The 20528-nt window shown below is 29.7% G+C and overlaps 1 protein-coding gene and 1 pseudogene across 16 annotated transcripts in view; both read left to right on the top strand.

Annotated features, from left to right (window-relative positions):
• The window catches only part of LOC107446870 (syntaxin-8), a 49750-nt gene extending 42522 nt beyond the window's left edge, over positions 1–7228 (top strand). For 13 of the 16 annotated variants that reach the window (XM_071184871.2, XM_087164991.1, XM_071184854.2 and 10 more), the window contains 3 exons: positions 728–840; positions 3924–4079; positions 6894–7228. The gene's annotated coding sequence lies outside the window, so the exon portion shown is untranslated. Of the gene's footprint in view, positions 1–727; positions 841–2347; positions 2640–3923; positions 4080–6893 lie in introns of those variants that run through there. The other 3 variants (XM_087164989.1, XM_087164990.1, XM_087164988.1) reach the window with 2 other exon arrangements.
• A 9610-nt stretch (positions 7229–16838) lies between these two features.
• On the top strand, positions 16839–17698 carry LOC139426358 (uncharacterized; annotated as a pseudogene).
• The last annotated feature ends 2830 nt before the right edge of the window (positions 17699–20528 follow it).

Below are 20528 nucleotides of genomic sequence, written 5' to 3'. Positions count from 1 at the left end.
ACAAAATCAGTTAGTTACAAAACACTTTGCACAAACTAAGACAGTGAAGGCTCTTTTTGCAATGAATTTATGTTGCTGTCCTTAAATGAAGCCTTTTTTACATTAAATCGAAAGACGGTTGTCTTCAGGGAGTCCTCAAAGACCTTTTCTATGTTATTTGTCTTCAATGAATGTGGGATAAAATGCGAAAGTATTATGCATTTGCTAAAACCTCTGTAAATGATCTACTAACACTGTCCCTTATTGTTATTTAATTCCAGAATCTTTCATCATTTATAAGTGACCAACAGCATATGTCACATACCTGGAATTGTCACATCTCTTTATGGTCCCCCCTAATATGACTTGCCATCAGTATGGTTTCCTTTCCTTCTCTGAAATGTTTAAAGGTTAAACCAATTGAATATGGAATCTAGGTCTACATGTAATGCATTTCTTAGACATACACTTAGAGTAGTAGATATGTTCACTGCTCAAACAAAACTTCTTACTCTCCTTTCTATCAGCCATCTCATCTGTATGTATAGAATTGCATTTTTTACTCTTGTTACTTTTGAAATATTCATAAATGCCGTTCACTAAATTTTTAGATTTATCTTGTTATTTAGTGAAGTAACTTTTTTCTGTATAATTTTTGATAGAAGAAATATTCGTTAGGTATGATTAGGATAGCTATTAAAATTGCTTGCATCAGCAAAAGAAAATATATGTTATATAAATTTTACAGGCTTTCGCATGGTTGAACACGCGGAGATCTTCTGGTTGTTCTTAGCTGTTGATATGGACACACTTTTAGCTGAACAGCCTTCAGATACATAGGATTGTTTTCCAGTGAAGATGGTAATGAATTATATTTTTAACCATTTTTTTATGTGTTAAAATTTAATCGTTAACTTTCTTAAAATTGAACGAATGCCTCTGCTCAACATCAAAATTTGTTATTGGACAATATTAAAATAATAACACGATTTCAAGCAATATTTACACTAATCACAAAGAAAAAACTTACTACAAAAATATTCTTCAAATATGTTCAACAAAAATGTTCCCCCCAACAAAATGCTAGAATATCACCCATAATATTAAAATAAAAAAACTATTACATGTTGAATTTAAAAAAATTATATTGTTTTTTTTAAAAAAAAATATTAATAAATATAATTCTAATTAATAATAATACTACTTTCTATTAAACAACACTTTCTTTTATACTAATTATATTTCTTAAAGCATTAAGATAATACATTTTTTTAATCTAATTCATATTGTGTTTCTGACATTAATAATGAATCTATTAAACATAAATGTTTTGGCTGACTTTGGGGTGTATCTACCACTATAAATATACAAATCCAACTCTCTAGTATATGAGGCATGTTATCTCGATTCTATGTCGAGGTACCTTTTCATAGATGAAGGTTGACACAGTCAATAACAACTCACTTCCCAGATTAGTGACCCGGACGTGATGACAGAAACTCCCACTTCGATAAGAACACACCTATCTTGACAGTAACGCCCACTTTGATCTGACACTCCGACTTCAATGGGTGGTTCATATTGAATAGTTGACTTGCTATTTGTGGCTGCGACATTATCCACCTCCTCGCGCTCTTTGCTACTCAGTCTCATTCATATAGAATGTATACACTCGACTGCTCAGCACAGGAGCGACCGTGAACTTATTACAGCTCTCATTGTCAGCACTCCAAAGTACAGTGATCTTAACACAGCTCTCCCAACTTTTCACAAAACCACAATAAATCAACTTGTGGTATCCATTCATTGAATTCTATCACAGCTATAATTCTTGTGGGGATAATCTTCTTTTTTAAGACAGGGTTCCCACAGTGCTTGAATTTGGTTGAAAAAAATCAGGCCCTGAAAAGTCCTTGAATTCTGCCATTGGATACTTGAAAAGTTCTTGATTTTTTAGGAGTTAAAATACTACTAATTTTTCTTCCGAAAAAGTAGGAAAAAAAAATAATAAATAAATTCATAGGAAAATTATAGAAATTCTAATTGATGCAATTTTTAATGCTTGAAGTGAAAAGGGGTTAAAGAAGATACAAAACTTTTCTAACCTAGACTTTTCAGACTCTGATGTTTTGAAAGCTAAAATTTCTAGCAAATTTTAGGTTTTTAGTCATAGTTTTTAAATGATATATAGTGTTTAATGGATTTAGAAATATGTTCAATGTGTTAACTTCATTATTACAACAGGTTAATATTGTTATCCTATTTGTTCTTTTATTTTGTGTACAAAGAATAATTAATTTTTTTATCATTTATAATAAAATTTTTACTGTTAGTTTTTACTGCTAATAAATAAAATTTAGTTCTACAGGTTTCATTATGAATAAACATCGCAATTCACATTAAAAAGATTCTTGGTTTACGGATCAGAATTCATATGAAATATTCTACAAATTGCCGTTTAACTGAAAGTGATTAATGAATTGCATGTCGAATGTTACTTTAAAGTGATTTGCAAATTGCTCATCAGAATTTATATAAGGAATTGAATGAATGTTTAATATGCATTATACATTCATTCAGTTTCATTAATTCTAATTCACTTCATTGAATTTTCATAAAAAGTTTCCCTCATGCTAGTTTGTATTGTTGGAGTTTTTTTTTTTTTTGTCAATTGGAATTTTTCTAAGTGATTTGAAACAGCAATGTAACTATCAACCATTCGTATTATTAGCTGATAAATTTAATAAAAAAAATTTTTTTTGTCAAATAAGCATTGTGATTTAAAAACATAAAATTTCTGCTTCTACGTAATTGTAAAATCTGGTTGGCATGTACTTTAGCATATAACAATAGTACCGAATAGGTCCTTAAAAAACTTGATTTTAGGTCCTTGAAAGTCATTGAAAAGTCCTTGAATTTTTTTTAAAAAATTTAGTGGGAACCCTGTAAGAGGACTCAGGAAAATAATGTTAGTCTGGAGAGAGTGACTTCTCAAAACTCAGCAATGTATATCAGCTTGACAAAACAAATCAATCATTTACTTCTAGAATGTATTGAAATTTGTTGTTTTTTTTCTTCTCGAGGCATTGTACGGATGAAACTTGAATCTTCCATATGTATTCTAAAAGTTAAATGTTGTGTGCAATTGATCTCTATTATCAAGGGTCTGTCCTGAGTGAATTTTGTATGGTTTTGCATACCTTCACAAATTCAATTTAACGTTAGTTTCACAAAATACTTTTAACAAAGCAAGCTCTCGTTGCAATCTATGGAAAAGAAGGGCTTTTATTTCAGCTGTTCTTTATGAAAGGGTAGCATGTGTTTGGTTAGATACAGCAATGTGGTATGCTAGTCGCTTATGCCATATCAAAGCGAGCTTCTTTTTTTTGTACAGTTTTTTTTTAATGAAACAACGTGGCTCTCCCTGTATAAACTGTACAAGAAGTCGAAATTCAAACATTATTCTAAAAATTTATTTTTTATGAAACATCTTTTCTCTGGGAAATTTTTTTCTGTTTGACCTAGTCAAAAATGTTCTCATAATGAAAATAACTTTTAGTGCTAACATTGTTGAATGCATGTTTTTATTAAATTTAAGTTGAAATTTAGTTATGGACAATGATTTTTAAATTTGGATACAATTTTAAGTCCAAAATTTTCAAATAGTAAAATTCTTTTTGAATATATGTGGAAAAATATATAGAAATTTACGAGTCAAATGATTTTTATTTGTAGTGAAATTTTTTAAAAATATTTGCTTTCTACCAAATTTTTGTGCTGATTTTTTAGTATAAATTTTAATTTTTCATTAATTATGTCTGAATTTTCACAAAATACCTCTAAAAAAAACCTAGACGTACCCCTGATTAATAAATTCAAATGTTGTGTTGTAGTAATAGTTATTTCATTGATTTGTGATATGCATTTTCATCTTCGTCTTGCAGGCATGGATGCATTACTTCTGAAGATCTTTTTTGGAAACTAGATGCATTGCAATCTTTCATCCGGGACTTGCATTGACCTGATGAAGTTTTTGCCAAACATTTGGAACAAAGATTGAAATTCATGGCATGTGATATGTTGGTGTCTTGTATTAACAGGTTAATATGTTTTATTGTTTATTTCTCTCACTGTAAAATTAACACCCTCTGTATTTGCTCTTTATGTATTTGATCAGAAATGTTTTTTGCAGTACAAACTAGTTTTCATCATGTTAGTTAATATTCTGTGAATTTTACTGTTAAAAAGATTTACTCAATCTTGCTCATCCGTAAAGAAATTGTTCATGATTTGAATAATTAATTATTCTAATTATATATAATTATTCTATTAGTTATATGATTTTGTTCTTAGGGAATCCGAGTTATACTGTAATTCTGTAGAGAAACTGGAAAAAAAATATGATGCAATGAAAAAAATATGATTCAATATGAAACTGAAAACAAAAATGATTCTCTAATATGATTCAATTCTAAGTTATTGATCATTTCATTAGTTTATATCTTTATGATGTTTATTAATTCTTATATTAAGAGAGTTGCAGGGTATCTGTGCACCTGGAAAGTCATGGAGAATCATGAACTTCGGTATTGAACAAAATTTGTCATGAAATGTCAGGATTTTAACTATTTTTTTTAAAAAAAATTATAGAAAGTCATGAATTTAGGTTACTGAAAAATCTAATTTTTAAAATGGAATCCCCCACGGTACTCTGAAAATCTGAATTTCTAACAAAATCCCCACTCACAGTCATATTTTATTAAAACATAAAATGCTTTTATCATGTTCTTTAAAAATTATAGTGTTCTTTTTAAAAAAGAAAAAAAAAATAATTTCTAGAATGAATTATCTTTCAAACTTTTGTGATTTCAGAATATTTATTATTATTAAATTTTTTTTATTTTATCAATTTAAAAATCTAGCTGAAGCAAGCCAGTCATTGGTGAATTTTTTTTAATTCCGAAATGAGAACAGAAAAATCAGAAGTGTTTCTTTCCTTTCTGATGAATAAGAAAAGTATCTTTAGATTATAATTCTGGAGATAAAAGGAAAAAAAAATATTTGCTTTTGTATTTTTTTCTGCTATTTTATTGTTTTGACTCTTTCTTTACTGGATTTTTAAATTATAAACTTCAATTAATGTTATAATAATGCTTTTTTAAATTTATTGTTGTGTTTTTGTCGGGAGAAATAGTAACTTTGTTAAGTCATATGAAAAATTCTTGAAATTTAGTCATGGATTTGAAAATCTGAAATGTAGCAGATATCCTGGAGTTACTAGTTTGTCCAACATATCTCACGTTCCAAAAACTACAGGGTAACACATAAATAACATTATTAATTTTACAAACAGACTTAATAATTATAATAGACAGCTATCATAATTTTGAAATGTATGTGTTTTGTCTATATTCTGGTACTGAAGGAACCTCCTATCATTAACAGGAATTTTCATGATACAGTATGGGACACCTAATTCGGCAGGACCCAAAATTTGGCACATAATCTGATCTAATTCTTTTTTTTTTTTTAAAGAAATTTTTATTAATAAGAGAAAAAAAAATCCGTTATATTCTCTTTCTATTTGGAATTTTATTCTGTTGAAGTAAGTAACTTTATTTTATCTTTCTAAAAAAAAAAAAAAAAAGCATGGAAAAAAAATCTGTGTCAAAGGAAACATCTGGTTCTAAAGCAGTTTAAAATATCTAAAGTGAAAGGGAAAAGTAAAAACACCTGCATTTTCAATGAACAAAATAAAGAAAAGCAAGTTGGAAGAAACTTATCAATCAATCTTGACAGCTGTACAAGTGCTCTACTGGTTTTCCCCCCTTCTTACTCCTTCGTTCCCACATTTCCCTCTCCAGTTTGACCATAAATTAGCCACACCCTTTTGATAATGAAGCTACCACCTGGGATACAAACTGAATTCTATCCCTTTTGCTGCTTTTCTTATTTGATGTAAATTATACTCTTTTGTTTTTTTATTAGTTATTAACTGCTCCTTTTTTTTTTGTTAATTGATGGCTTGTTTTTTCTAATCATATTTAGTTGTTAGCTTGTTTTTTTTTATCATTATTTGTTGTTAGCTTATAAAAAATATATATTGTTATTTCAATTCTATAGATTATATTTTAATTAATGAGATTTCTTAAGATGGGAAAGTTTTAAATTCACCTACTGTGATCAAAATTTAACTAAATTTATTGGAATTAATTAATTTTTTGAAATTAGCAGTATAATTGAATTATTGTATTATATGGGTGCCATTTTGAAATTTCCGAAAGAGATTCGAAATTCGGCAAATTCCGAAATACGGAATTTCATGGGTCCCGTGAGTGCCGGATTTGGGGTCTTATACTGTTTTGATAAATTCAATGTTGTATGTATAAGTAACTGATACCTAAGCACAATTAATTTCTTTCAATATAAAAATAATGTAAATAATTTTATATTATATATTTTTCACATTATTCTACTCCAAGTTTTTATAATTCATTCAACCCCAATCCATTTGGTCCATAGCGTCTGAAAGCGCCAATCAATATACATATTTGATGAAATGCTCCACATGTGCTTCTACTGAGCTGAATTCGGCATGATTATTGCATTGTCATGTGCAACTCTGCTGCATTCTGCAAGTTATTCTCAGTTTCAGGCTTCATTTCCCACACTCTAAAATCGAACTGAAAAATATTTTTATGGTAGCTAATATAATGTGGAAAAGAATTCTTTGTCAGAAACTACTTGTTTTATCATGATCATGTAAAATCTCTGAAAATTAGTTTTGTATTTTGTTAATGTATATAGGGCTTAAAAATATTTTTTGAGTGCTTTAAAAGTACTTAAAAGGTGCTTATTTTTTGTTGAAAGAATTATCTGGCTCCCTGAAAATATATTTTTCGTAATTCTTACAGGCATGGAAATTCAGAAAATGTGGAATTGCTTAAGGAATTCCTTCGTTAAAGAGTTGAGGGTCCAAACAGAGACTCATTCTGGTGATGGTGGCAGACGTAGGAAGTAAAGCCGTACTTTTCGGATCTGCTTTTTCTGATGCCAACAGTTTTAGCATCGAAAACAATGCTCTCAGAGGTACCCAACATAGCCTCATCTGTACAAGATGTGGTTCAGGTTTCACAAGCATTCGTTAAAATTGATTGTAAAAAAAATTTATATAATAAAACCTTTGTTTTTCTATGAATTACATTAGATTTTATGTATTTTCGAATTCCATTAAAACATTTATTGGTAATTCTTCTTTATTTCTATTGTAATATTATTCCTATAATCCTCCTTCATCTTATGAAAATAATCCCTTCCTCACTTTTTTTTTATCTAAATCCCATCCATTTTTCCTAAGCACTATTAATTTTTATTTAATAATTATAAAAAATTAATTTTTTCCTAATATACTTCATCAATATACATATTGAGTTTTTTTTCTTAATTTTAATTATTAACTTTTTTATTAATCATTTAATTTTTATTTGTTACACATTTTGCAATATTTATACCATTTTTGCATTTCTCAGACTTTTAATTACGTTTTATTTTTTAATAATACTTAAAAAAATCTTTTAATAATACTTTATTTTGTAATAGTCTTTTTTTTTATCACATTTTATTATTATTCAATTTTAATGAATGAGAAAAAAAGTATGAGTATAATTTCAACAGTTCAAACAGTCAAAATTAAAAACAGTTTCACTAGAGTAACGTTCTGAAAAGCGTAAAATGAAGAGGATGATTATCACTTGGCAATGTCAATCTTACCCAGTTAAAAAAAAAAAAAACTTAGGCATGAAGGAGAGAAAGCCAAAATATTAAATGTAATTTATAATAATGCATCTTGATGTAGGAGGTGTTTCCTCCCTCATTTCATACTCATATTATATATATTTTTTAAAAATGGGATAATTTATTGCATGAGTGTTTTACGCATGCTTTTTGCAATTTTATTTATTCTCTTTTTAACAAAATAATATGGGATTTTTAAAGTAATTATTTTGTGCTAATTAGCATTTTCATAATTTGTTATTTTTAACAAATATTTTTTTTTGAATTAAAAGTGTTAATTTTTTAATATTGAAATTTTAAATAGTGCTGATAGAGGAAAAGAATGAAAGTTTTATGTGTTGCCTTTTTTATTTATTTGCGTAAATTTATTTAAAGTTTTTATGGCTACCAAAATGGACCATGGGATCCAAAAAAAAAAAAAAACGAAATATCTCATCTTGTATATTTTCTTGTAAATATTAAAAAAGCAAATATATTAAATAAAATATGCACAGAAATTATTCTGACTACAATCGTTATAATTTATCATTTCTTCAAAATATGAATAATAGTTCTGTCAATCAACTAAATAATTTTGTTTTTCCTTTTTTTAAGCACGACACATTCAATTTTTAAAACCTATAAGTTTAACCGAAACAAGATGAGGAAAACGCTTGACTTAAAACTGCTTTAATATTCTTGAATTTTCCAATTTTCTTTCTTTGTTTTTTTTTTTTTTTTTTTTGCAATTTAGAGTTATATAAATATATTTATTTTAATCAATGTTTTAGATAGTTATTCTATTTTTTTAATGTATCTTTCATCTCAGAAATTCAGATCAATTCAAATTCATAGTAAAAAAAGTGTTTTTTATTTTTATTTAGCAAAACGTTTTACGACTTATATTTCTTTATAAGTTCGGCTATAATTTTAAATTTTGAAATATATCCCCAAAACTTTATTTCATTCGTGATTGTTTTATCACGTAGGAATATGTGACATAATATTATGCTTTTATGTCTCATCAAAAATTTTAACAGACAAAATGTTCTCTTCAAAATAAAACTATATATTTAAGACACTAATACCTATTAGATTTAAGTAACTTTACTTTAATGTATTTAAAGAAATAACTGCTGCTTATTTTTAATTGAGAGTATTCACAAAGGGGACATATGTGATGCCTGATACTTTTTAATACTTTATATGTTTTCATTTTTGCATATTTAGTATTGTAAATAATGTATCGATCAACAGTCTTAGGAACAAAATGCTTTAATAAGTTAAAAATATCAAAAAAATTTTAAGTACTTTAACAGAATCTTTGAAACAATACCTAGTCAAAAAAGCATTGTTTGTATATTATTACATCGCCATACTATTAGTGCGTTTTATAAAACTTAAGAAAAATTTTAAAACTATTTAATCCTTTACTGTGCATTTTGACATTACAATTTGAATTTTTCATATGTATATTTATTTATATACAGGGACCGCAGACGACCTATTTTTCCTACTTTTTTTATTATTTCGACATCCCTCGTTTTTTTCCCTGTTATTTCCTACTTTTTCATCCAATTTATTGTTTTTCTTTGTAAACACAACGCTTTTATTTTATTAAATTATTAAAATATATATCTGTTGTTAAAAGTATCTTACAGAAAGCTGTAAAAAATTCTGCCTCAGGATTAATAATAAATGTAAAATTTGATACATGATAGAACATTAAATAAAATCTAATTTTTTTTAACCTAAAGAAAAATTTCCTTGCTAAAATAACTTTTTTTAGAAAAAATTATCTGTGAAATGTGTATTTTTAAATTTGATAAAATAATAGTTTTTGATATAAGAATTTATAAAAATACAAAATTTGTCAAAAACAATTTTTTGATATATTTTTTTTTAATCTTTTAAATGGTGTTTTTAAAATTTATATTGACTATGTAGGGAAGTAGATTTATTTTGTGATTTAAATTAATATTCATGAAAATTTATTAAATTATTTTAAAGTAAATTTTTTATTTGTTTTTCAACATTCCTATTTGTTTTATTTTTAAATTCACCTATTTTCCTTACTTTTTTCTGAAAGTTTTGGCTGCTGTCCCTGTATATATATATAAACCTCTATTTGTTCTTCATAAACTTGTGTATCCCAATAAAATAAATAAACTATATAGAAAATACCAGCTTGGGTTCTAACATTACTAATTTCAAATCCCCTTGTCTAAATTCAGTAATATCAAGCACTCGTATAAATGCAACAAAAATTTTGGTCCCCAGTGTTATTCTTCTATTTTAAAAAAATGCATACTGAAAGTGTAATAGCCGTAATCATTTTCTTAAATACTATGAAGTGTTAAAATTAATCCTTATGTATTAATATTTTTTTTAAAAATATATAAAATTTCATTTCAAAAGAAGAAATAATCATTTAGTAGAAAGAAACATGGAAACAAAATAAATAATAGCAATACATAGCTGCCGTTGATCAGGCTTGCCAACTAATTATAGTCAAAATTTACCACAGACAAATTTCTCGATTAATTTTACTGTCAAAAAAATAACTTTTCAATTACCATAAATTTTAACATATTTAACAAACCATACCATAAATTTTAACATATTAATAAAATTAATTAAAATAACATTTATGTTGCTCCTCGAGCTTACCTGATGAGACGAATCAAAGAATATTTTGCAATAAACAATGTTTTTAATTAAATCTAAAATTATATTTAATCTAAATAATATTAAGAAATAAAATATTAAATTAAAATTCTATTTTTCAATTTTCTTCAAAAAAGTATTAGGAATTTCGGTTTTAGGTGGCACATTGAAAAAAAAGCATTTTGATACAAAATGTATTATTATTATTGCTCAATATTAGATAACTTCTTAAGCTACTATGACAAACTTCATTAATGAAAAATACTTCTATTATACTGCCAAGAATGTAATTATTTCAAATAATACATAGCAAGTACGAGAACATTTTTCTATGAATACGAGATAACAACTGGACATAACATATTTCCAGTAGACACGTAGATTGATGGAAAAATCTGCATTCCTTCTTTTAATAACTTTGAAAATTTCATTAAATTACTTTTAAGAAAAACAATATTTTTATTAATGTCGGATAAGATTAATTTTAAAAACAATCAATGATTTTTAAGGAATGTTTCTGCCATTGCGTCATATTATCCTCATCAGTAATATGTTAACTCAAATCCCTCTACCCCAGAGATCTTTCCTTCTTTTTTTAAGCCAGAGTTACATTAGAGCAATGATCATCTTGCTTAAGTACGCTTTGATTTGTTCTTTCGCTGCATTTCATTTGTCTGCAATTACATTACAAATTAACACTACCTATCAAATGAAATGAAGCAAAAAGTATCTAACTAGATAAATAAATATGTCTATATCACATACATCATGAACCACATATGCATTACATATATTAGCTCAGAGAGTTGGATAAATAATGTCACTTAGTTAATAGTTTTTTTGTCCAGAAATAAAGTTGCTTAAATATTCATTTAAAATATCATATTAATATGCTTATACGTTTCCGGGAACTTAAGTGCTCATTTTACTCTTTGTTATGAAGAGAGTTATAAGAGAAGGTAAAGAAGCCTATCTTCTATTCTGGGATGGTATTCTATTCTTCCAATAATTGTAATAAAGCAAAATCATCTAATGCCGACCAAGATGAACAAATGAAAGGTAAATATAATTTTTTTCCAACCTCTTTGGACTCATTTAACAGTTACACAGAATCTAGTAGTTTAAAAAATATTAATTTGCCTTGGACTAAAGACACTATAACAAACAAAAAAAAACCAGATAAAATATTAGCTCAATTATATATCTTATAGCTCGTAAAATTTCAACCCTCCAATAAAATAGATGTGAAAGAAATTCATTTAGATATATATTAACGTTTGTCTCTCAAAGCTATATATATATTTTTTATTTTAGACATTTCTACTCTAAATGTAGAAATTGATTTTGGGAACTAATTAGAAAACAAATCAATATTCTGAAGTACATCAGGCATAGTTCGAATATTTTTTAACGCTAATTGTTATAACATAAAGAAACCACTGCATCTTACAGTGACCTCTCACTTATGTACCTCCTCTTTTATGCACCTTTTCATTTATAAGACGATTTTTATAGGTCCCAATACATTAGGTAGGAAAATAATAATCTATCTAACTTCAACTTGTGTAGTACTTAAGATTTACCTCTTGACGAAATGGCAAAGAGAATGAAATTCAGCTTATCTTTTAAAGCGGATGTCATTAAGAGATTTTAAGAAAATCCATCAACAACTAAAAAAAAGCTTTAACTGATCATTTTAAAATTCCTGAACCAACTTTAAAAGGGATTTTAAAAATAAAGGATACAAATGTTGCTGTTCAACGGTAATGTGGAATTAAATATTCGAAGAGAAGTCTTATTCAAGGTGGAAAGTTTCAAGAACTGGAAAGTGTATTGTTATAAATGGTTTAAAGAAGCTCGTGCTTGTAACATTCCGGTTAATATTGAATTACTTAGGCAAAAAGCAGTTCATCTTGAAGAAATTTAGATAATTGAAAATTTTTCAGCTTCACATGGATGAGTAGAGAAGTTCAAAATCCGACATGGCCTAGAAACTTGTACTACAGGGTTCCCTCGGTCCTTAAAAGCTGCTTAATTTTTATTTTGGAAAATAAGGGACCTTAAAAGTGCTTAGTTTTGGTTCAAGGTTTTTAGAAGTCCTTAGTTTTTTAGCATCACTATGAATTGATAGAAGCAATTTTTCAGTTCAATTTTTTTTAAACAAAATGGATTTCTTTTATCACTTAAAATTACACTATGCACCGAGGGTAAAGCATTTTAGAGGGACAAAAATTAATGTGTGTAAAGGGGGGGGGGTTACAGGCAAGGGGAAGAAAGCACGTTCTTTCATTAATATATTCTGCCCCTTACCTAGAATGATACTTTATGAGGAAAGTGAAGTATTCCACAAGAAAAAAATACTGCTCATGGAAGAGTTTGTGGTCTTTTTTTTTGGGGGGGGGGGGAATTTTTAGGTACCTAAGTAGAAAACCCACACTAACCTTCAAAATTGACAGAATTCAAGTTCTACTGGTAATGCATCTGCTTATAGGGATTAAGTAAAACGCTAAGAAAAGAAGTATCAGGGGAAAAAAAATATTTTGAACACTAGGAACCATAACAAAAACCACTTCTAAAATCTCTAATTAATTAAATTTGTATAATATTTCAATGTGTAATTAGTAACTGAAATTTATAGAAAGCATAAAAATTTTTAAAATTCGTGATTGTACATATGTGTAAGAAACAGGGTTTGAAAAATCCCAGCCCACCTAGGCTTTTCATCAGGAACCTGGAGTTTATTGGTAAAAACCAAGTTTTTTCAAAAATACTTAATTTTTTTTCCTGGGCACTAATAAGTAAGCATAATTTGCTTCTAACAAGAAAGTTAAGTATTTGGTAACTATTTATAATTTGTTTTGTTGCAATGTAATAATTTTTTGTAAAGTTTTGATTGTTATGCTATTATTTTTATTTCTTAAGGAAAAGCAGATTTGCCTTGTAATTCTTTGGCGAGCCTGTTAATGCAATTATATCAGTGCTTACATTATAATAAAATCGTTTTTTTTATTGATTGATATTTTTAGGAAGGTAAATAATTTGCAATGTCACTGGTGGCATATGTATATTCAATGATAAAGAATCACACTATTTTGTAAAATCCTTAATTTTTCAAAAAAGTCCTTAATTTTTGCTTCGTTGAAAGAGTGGGAATCCTGGTGAAAGCGCAAAGGAATGGAAAGAAGAATTAAAATCCTTAATTAAAGGATACAAACCATAGGACATTTTTAATTGTGATGAAACTGGTTTGTTTTTCAGGATGATGCCTAAGAAAACATTGGCATTTAATGAGGAACCCTGCCACAGTGGAAGAAACAGTAAAGATAGATTAACCATTTTATTAATGCAGGTAGGTTAAGAAAACACTCACCCTCTATTATTGGCAAGTCGAAAAAGCCTCGTTGTTTTAAAAAAATGAAGCGAATTTCCTGTGAGTACTCAAGCAATGGATGACTTCAAATTTTTTTTTTCATTTGAGAAAACAAATTGAAAAAGAAAAGGCCTCCTCATTACAGATCAATGTCCAGCCCATCCATGAGACTTTTAAACATATCAAAGTAATATTTTTTTCCTGCACGAGCAAGTTACAGCATTTGGATTTAGGCATCCGTTCCTTAAAAGTGCGTTACTGAAAAACGTTGATATCTAACATAACTGGAAACAGTCGGCTGAGATGGGCTGATTTGCTGGAGTCTGATTTTCTTGTAATTAATGAAAAGAATTTGAGATCAAAGATAAATCGGAAGTTGTTATGGAGAAATCTTCAGGAGAAAGCATTGGGCTATCTGGCCAAGTATGATGATGTGTTGCGTTTCATCCAAATCAGCCCGATATATTTCATGATGACTTTCCAGTTTACCAAAAAAAGTTAAACAATTTCCGTGGTTGCATGTTGCTGAAATAGGTGGTATTGGATGTTTTCATTACATCAAATATTTTCACCTTTCCCCCGAAAAAACTATGTAAAGAACGGATTCAACGTTGCAAATGTAGTTATTTTAAATCTGCAATAAGAACTTTTCTAAGAATTTGCGGACTCTTTACTTCAAAAAAAAAAAAAAAATGGATTTAAATCCAAGAAAATTAAAGAAATAGTATAAGTAATTAATAGTTGAAATTTTCCTAATTTCATAACAAATTTTTTAATATTTATGATTAAATTATAACTAAATATTTATGATTTCTTTTAATAATATTCTTTAAAATTTAAATATTTATAAACAATTGTAAAATTTCTAATATTGTTTATAAACCTAAATTATTATTTTGTTTCAGTAATTAGCGCTTAAAGGTTGATGTTTCCTAATGATTAAGTATGAACAAATTGCTATTAACAGCATAGTCTAAAATTACGATTCTAAATTTAAGCCAAATTTGTAAATTATTGGTATCGAACAACATGTAGCTAAAAATGGTCTATATTTGCTTTAATTTTGTTTAACAATAAAAGTTAAAATAGAGTATTTATAGCGTCATCTACGACAACTAGTAAAATATTTTTATTAGTTTAAAAAGGTATTTAATTTAATATTATGGCCAAGAAAATTTTTCTAAACTATGCTTTTGAAAGGAAATAATATGTTGATTGCATTAAGTTTGAAAAAGCTAATATCTTTGCTAGCGATCTCCCAAATCTGTGTGCAGCGTGACGTCATGAGGAGGGAAATCGTAGCTTCAGCTCTAAGAGCGGAATGAACTAGCCCTGGCTTCAAGCAGGTTAAAAATATTAATTGTGATGTTTTATAAATTTCGTCTAATCCAACATTAAACGTGAAAATTTTTTATACCTTCTGAAATAAATTAATTTTAATTTACCTTTGGGCTTTTTCACAGCCTTAGAAAATATACTCATTAAATTACTCATACTAAAGAAAAAAAAGGACAATTATTGCTTTCAAGTTTTCTTATCTTCGCTTGCGATCTCCGAGATTTATGTACGGCGTGACGTCACAAGGAGAGCATTCGTAGCTTTTGCTCGAAGAGAGGAATGAAATCTGCATTAAGTTCGAGCACTGATTAAATGGTAGTATATTCATTTCCCAATAAAAAGATAGTGGGTTCGTGTACTGTACATAAGAGTTAGAAAAGTATTTCAAAGATGGGCTCAGATGTTGATCAAATAGAGCGGATTTGCGATATTATTCTGATATAAGTTTGATTGTTGATCAAGTTGTAGGTTCGAGCCACAAAGAGTTGTTTAGACAAAATGTGTTCAAATGATCGATAAATTATTAAATGAGTTCAAGTGCTAGCGTTAATTAAATGATAGCGAGTTCGGATACCGATGATATGAGAGTTCGAGTATTGTTGAATAATTCAGGCTTCAAGTTTTGATCAATTAATTGTGGTTTTGAGAACCGATGAAAATCAGTTTAAGAGGGAAAAAAAATACTCAGGTCTTAAACTCAATAAGGGGACGTTTCGATAACGTTAGGTCCGCATAGGTCAAAATATGGTGAGTTTCGTGAACCGATTAGATGAGATTCGAACAATGATCAAAAAAAAATGTAAGAACATGTACAGATCAATCGATATAGTCTACTCGTTTACTGATTAAAATGCATTTGACTAGAGAATTGATCATATGATAAGGAGCTGACTTATTAATAAAATGAAGCATTTAGAATTTCTGAATGACGCTTTTTCCACGTTTACTAAGAAATTTTTCAAGTTACTATTATTTACGCAGTGCATTTTTTTTTTAAATCATAGTTTACCTCATGATTTTACACAATTTTATCTTCATAGTTTGAAATTTACCTGTATCATTATTATATACTTTTCTTCTACTAGTGAAACTAGATTTTAATATTAGTTATTACACACATTTACAATTAATTCTACGTAGCTTTTATGCATTAGTAATTTACGTGTTACTATATAAGTCGTTTTTAAGCGTTTATTTTTCATATGCATATCTTAGCATTAATGAGTAGCTTATACTTATTTATAGTAGTTATTCGTTTCATTTATATTCATCCATTACATTTTTGACTTATGTGTTTCCTTTACACGTTTATTTTACATATGCATAACCTTTACGAGTTTTTTAATTGTGACTTTATAATTGAGGCTAAAAAATTTGAGTGAAACATTTGTGTCGGCGTTTTAAACTGTAGCGATTCCCTTCTGGAAGATCTATTTTTAGATCAAGGCCCCAAATTGTGCCTCTTCAGCCTACCCTGAGAGGCCGGGATTAAGGTTTTTACATCATTCCAGTGAGTATCCCCTCAGCGAGCAGTCGCACTAACTTGTTACGTTTAAATAAATTTATATTAAGTTTTAAATCGTCATCCTTGTTCTCACTGCACATTGGAGTCCTCATTAATTAGTGATTAGAGGAAATAAAATTATACTTTGAAACCTCTAAAATGGTGACACGGACGACAAACAAAATAAAAATCTACTGATCCAGAACAATGGGTGACGCTGCCGCCGTAGTGATCCCTCCCTTCATACGTGCTGACCCCGCCCTTTGTTTCTTCATGCTAGAATCAACCTTTGCCTTAGCAGCTCCAAAGGCAATAACAGAAGCAAAAACGTCGATTACAGCAACTACGTCGTCGCTCATTTGCCACCTGATACTGCGACGATCGTGCGAGATGTAATCATGAATCCGGATATCACTGATCCCTACATGGACTTAAAGTCTAAAATTATAGAACGATGTGGGGAATCTAAAACAGAAGAAATCAGACGTCTACTGGCTGGAGAAAATCTTGGGGATCGGAAACCTACAGAGCTCTTGCGAGACATGAAACGAAGAGCGGAAAATCATAAAATTGAGGACGAACTGCTTTTCGAGTTATTTATTCAAGCGATGCCTCTCCCCGTCCAGACAATCATTGCTTCGATTTCCCCCTTGTCAACAGAAAAAGCTGCAGAAGTTGCTGATAGAATATTAGCGATCTCGAATCCTGCGATCTCGAATCCTCTACACTCCCCACTTCCCTCAGTCCATTCATCCCAGAGGTCAACAGCCCCGCGGGACTGTCAACACCCCGTTCTCTCTCCTTCTTCATCGGGGGAGGATGAAATTTCTCTCTCCCAGCTGTACAAAGAAGTGAAAGCATTACGGAAGGAGGTGAACTTTCTTCGAAGCAGGAGCAGGTTTCTGTTTCGAAATGATACTCGAAGCTCTTCGCGCGCTCGCTCTTCCTCCACTGCATCTGGAAATAGTGCTACGAAGTTGTGCTTTTACCATCGTAAATTCCAGGAAAACGCACGTAAATGCGTGCCCCCTTGTGATTTTTCAAAAAATCAAGTGGTCAGGGAATAGCGGCGAGTAATTCCTTGTCTTCCAATCTATCTCGCCGCTTGTTTATCATGGATAAAAATTCGGGTCAATCATTTTTGATTGATTCCGGTAGTGATGCATCTCTAATAATGGCAACCAAAAAAGAAAAACAAAATCCTGTAATTCAAACGTTTCGTGCTGCCAATGGCACGTTAATTAACGTTTATGGACGTAAAAATTTAACACTTAATTTGGGTTTAAGGAGATCATTTTCTTTTTATATTTGTGATATTTCATGTTCAATAATTGGAGCAGATTTTTTATATAATTTCAATTTAGCTCCTGATCTCCGAAATAAAAAATTAATTGATACTTATACAAATTTAAAAGTGCATGCTAAATTGTATAATTGTTCTATTTTTTCTGTGAAATCAGTTATTGAAAATAATATATATGGTAAACTATTATTAAAATATCCCAATATTACTAAACTTCATGATCCTAGTAAACCAGTTAAACATAATACTGTACATTTTATTAACACAAAAGGTCCTCCAGTTGTAGCTAAACCGAGACGGCTAGCGCCAGATCGTCTTAAAAGTGCCAGGCATGAATTTCAATGCATGATAGAATTAGGTCATATGAGACCATCCAAAAGCCAATATGCTTCAACTTTGCATATGGTACCCAAAAAAGGCACTGTCCAATGGAGACCTGTCGGTGATTATCGTGCTCTCAATGCGCAAACAATAAAAGATAAATATCCAATTCCTCATATAACTGATTTCACAGCTGAATTACATGGTAAACGGGTGTATAGCCATATTGATCTTGTCAAAGCGTTTCATCAAATTCCAATTAATCCTGCGGATGTGCACAAAACTGCTATCTGCACACCATTCGGCTTGTACGAAAGTTTACGAATGCAATACGGTCTAACCAATGCATCGTCAACTTTTCAACGCTTTATTGATGAGATCATTAGGGACTTACCATTCGTTTACGCATTTATTGATGATTTATTAATTGCATCGAATAATGAGACAGAACATTTGCATCATTTAGACTTATTATTTGCCAAATTAGATGAATACGGTCTTTGCATAAATACTCAAAAATGTCAGTATGGTGTATCCACTCTTGAATTCTTAGGATTTAAATTGTCCTGTGCGGGTATCGAACCGCTACCTGATAGAGTAAAATGTATTCTTGATTTTGCCCAACCACAAACATTAACCCAATTACGTCGCTATTTAGGACTGTTTAACTTCTATCGCAGATGTATTCCCAAAGCTGCTGATATTCTTGCACCTTTAATTAAATTTTTAGAGGGTCACAAAAACACGAAAAAACATCCTCGTTCCAAAGCTACCGATACGGAGCATTTAAAATGGAATGATGATGCAAATAAATCATTCATTGCTTCAAAACAAGCTTTGGCTGAAGCAACCCTTCTTAGACACCCTATTCCAGGTGCCCAATTAAGCTTATGGGTAGATGCATCGAGTGTAGCTGTTGGTGGATCCCTCATGCAATTATCAGAAAAACAGTGGGAACCTATAGCCTTTTATTCAACGAAATTGAGCAAATCTCAAATTAATTGGTCTACATATGATCGGGAGTTATTGGCTATATATTCATCTATAAAGAAATTTAAGCATATGTTTGAAGGTAGAGTGTTTTCCATCTATACAGATCAAAAACCTCTAATATATGCCTTCAAACAGAAAGCCGATAAATGTTCGCCTCGGCAATTGCGCCATCTTGATTTTATTAGCCAATACTCAACCGATATACGTTTTATTAAAGGCGAACGCAATATAGTTGCTGATGCCCTGTCTAGAATCGAGATAAACACAATTTCTTGTGAACCACTAAATTATCAAAAATTAGCGGATGCACAACTCAAGGATTTAGAATTACAAAATATTCTTTCGCAATCAACACCAATTTTAAAGTTAGAAAAACACTATTTTCCCCTTGAAAATATTAATCTTTACTGTAATCTAGACACAGGCATTCCTAGACCATTTATTCCTGAATCATATCGCATTATTATATTTAACCATATACATAACCTTTCTCATCCTGGCATTTCTGTAACAACTAAAATGATTTCAAAAAGATTTGTTTGGCCTAATATGAATAAATTTATAAAAAACTCAGTAAAATCTTGCCAAAATTGTCAACGTGCTAAAATTCACAAACACACTAAATCTCCAATAGGTACTTTTGCCCTTCCAGATGCTCGATTTGCCTATATTCATCTCGATTTTATAGGTCCACTCCCAATTTCTGATAATTTTCAATATTGCATGACCATAACCGATCGTTTTACTAGATGGCCCGAAGTCATACCAACTAAGGATATGACGGCGAAAACAACATGTCAAGCATTAGTTAATGGGTGGATAACTCGGTTTGGCTGCCCATTAACAATCACAACTGATCAGGGTCGGAATTTTGAATCAAATTTATTTCGCGAACTTACAGATATGATAGGTGCACATAGGATTCATAGTACAAGCTATCATCCAATGTCAAATGGCATAATAGAGCGATTCCATAGGCATTTAAAAAGTGCTATCATGGCCCATAATACTCCTAGGTGGACAGAAATATTACCTGTCGTCCTACTGGGCATACGTTCAGCTGTTAAAGCTGATATTAATGCATAGTCAGCTGAACTGGTGTACGGCACTACTCTTCGCTTGCCATCTGACATTTTTAATTGTGCAAATGATTTGTCATCACCAACAGAAAATTATGTTGCACAACTTAAACACACAATGAATAGTTTAAGTCCTATTTCACCTCAGTATCATGGCAAACAATCACTTTATATTCATCAGTCCTTACAAACTTGTTTGCA

Source organism: Parasteatoda tepidariorum, chromosome 5 (assembly GCF_982258835.1).
Source record: "Parasteatoda tepidariorum strain Cologne lab strain chromosome 5, Ptep-v5.0, whole genome shotgun sequence".
Lineage (NCBI taxonomy): Eukaryota > Metazoa > Arthropoda > Arachnida > Araneae > Theridiidae > Parasteatoda > Parasteatoda tepidariorum.
The sequence above is the reverse complement of the archived record's forward strand: the minus strand, read 5'-3'. Positions and strand labels throughout refer to the sequence as shown.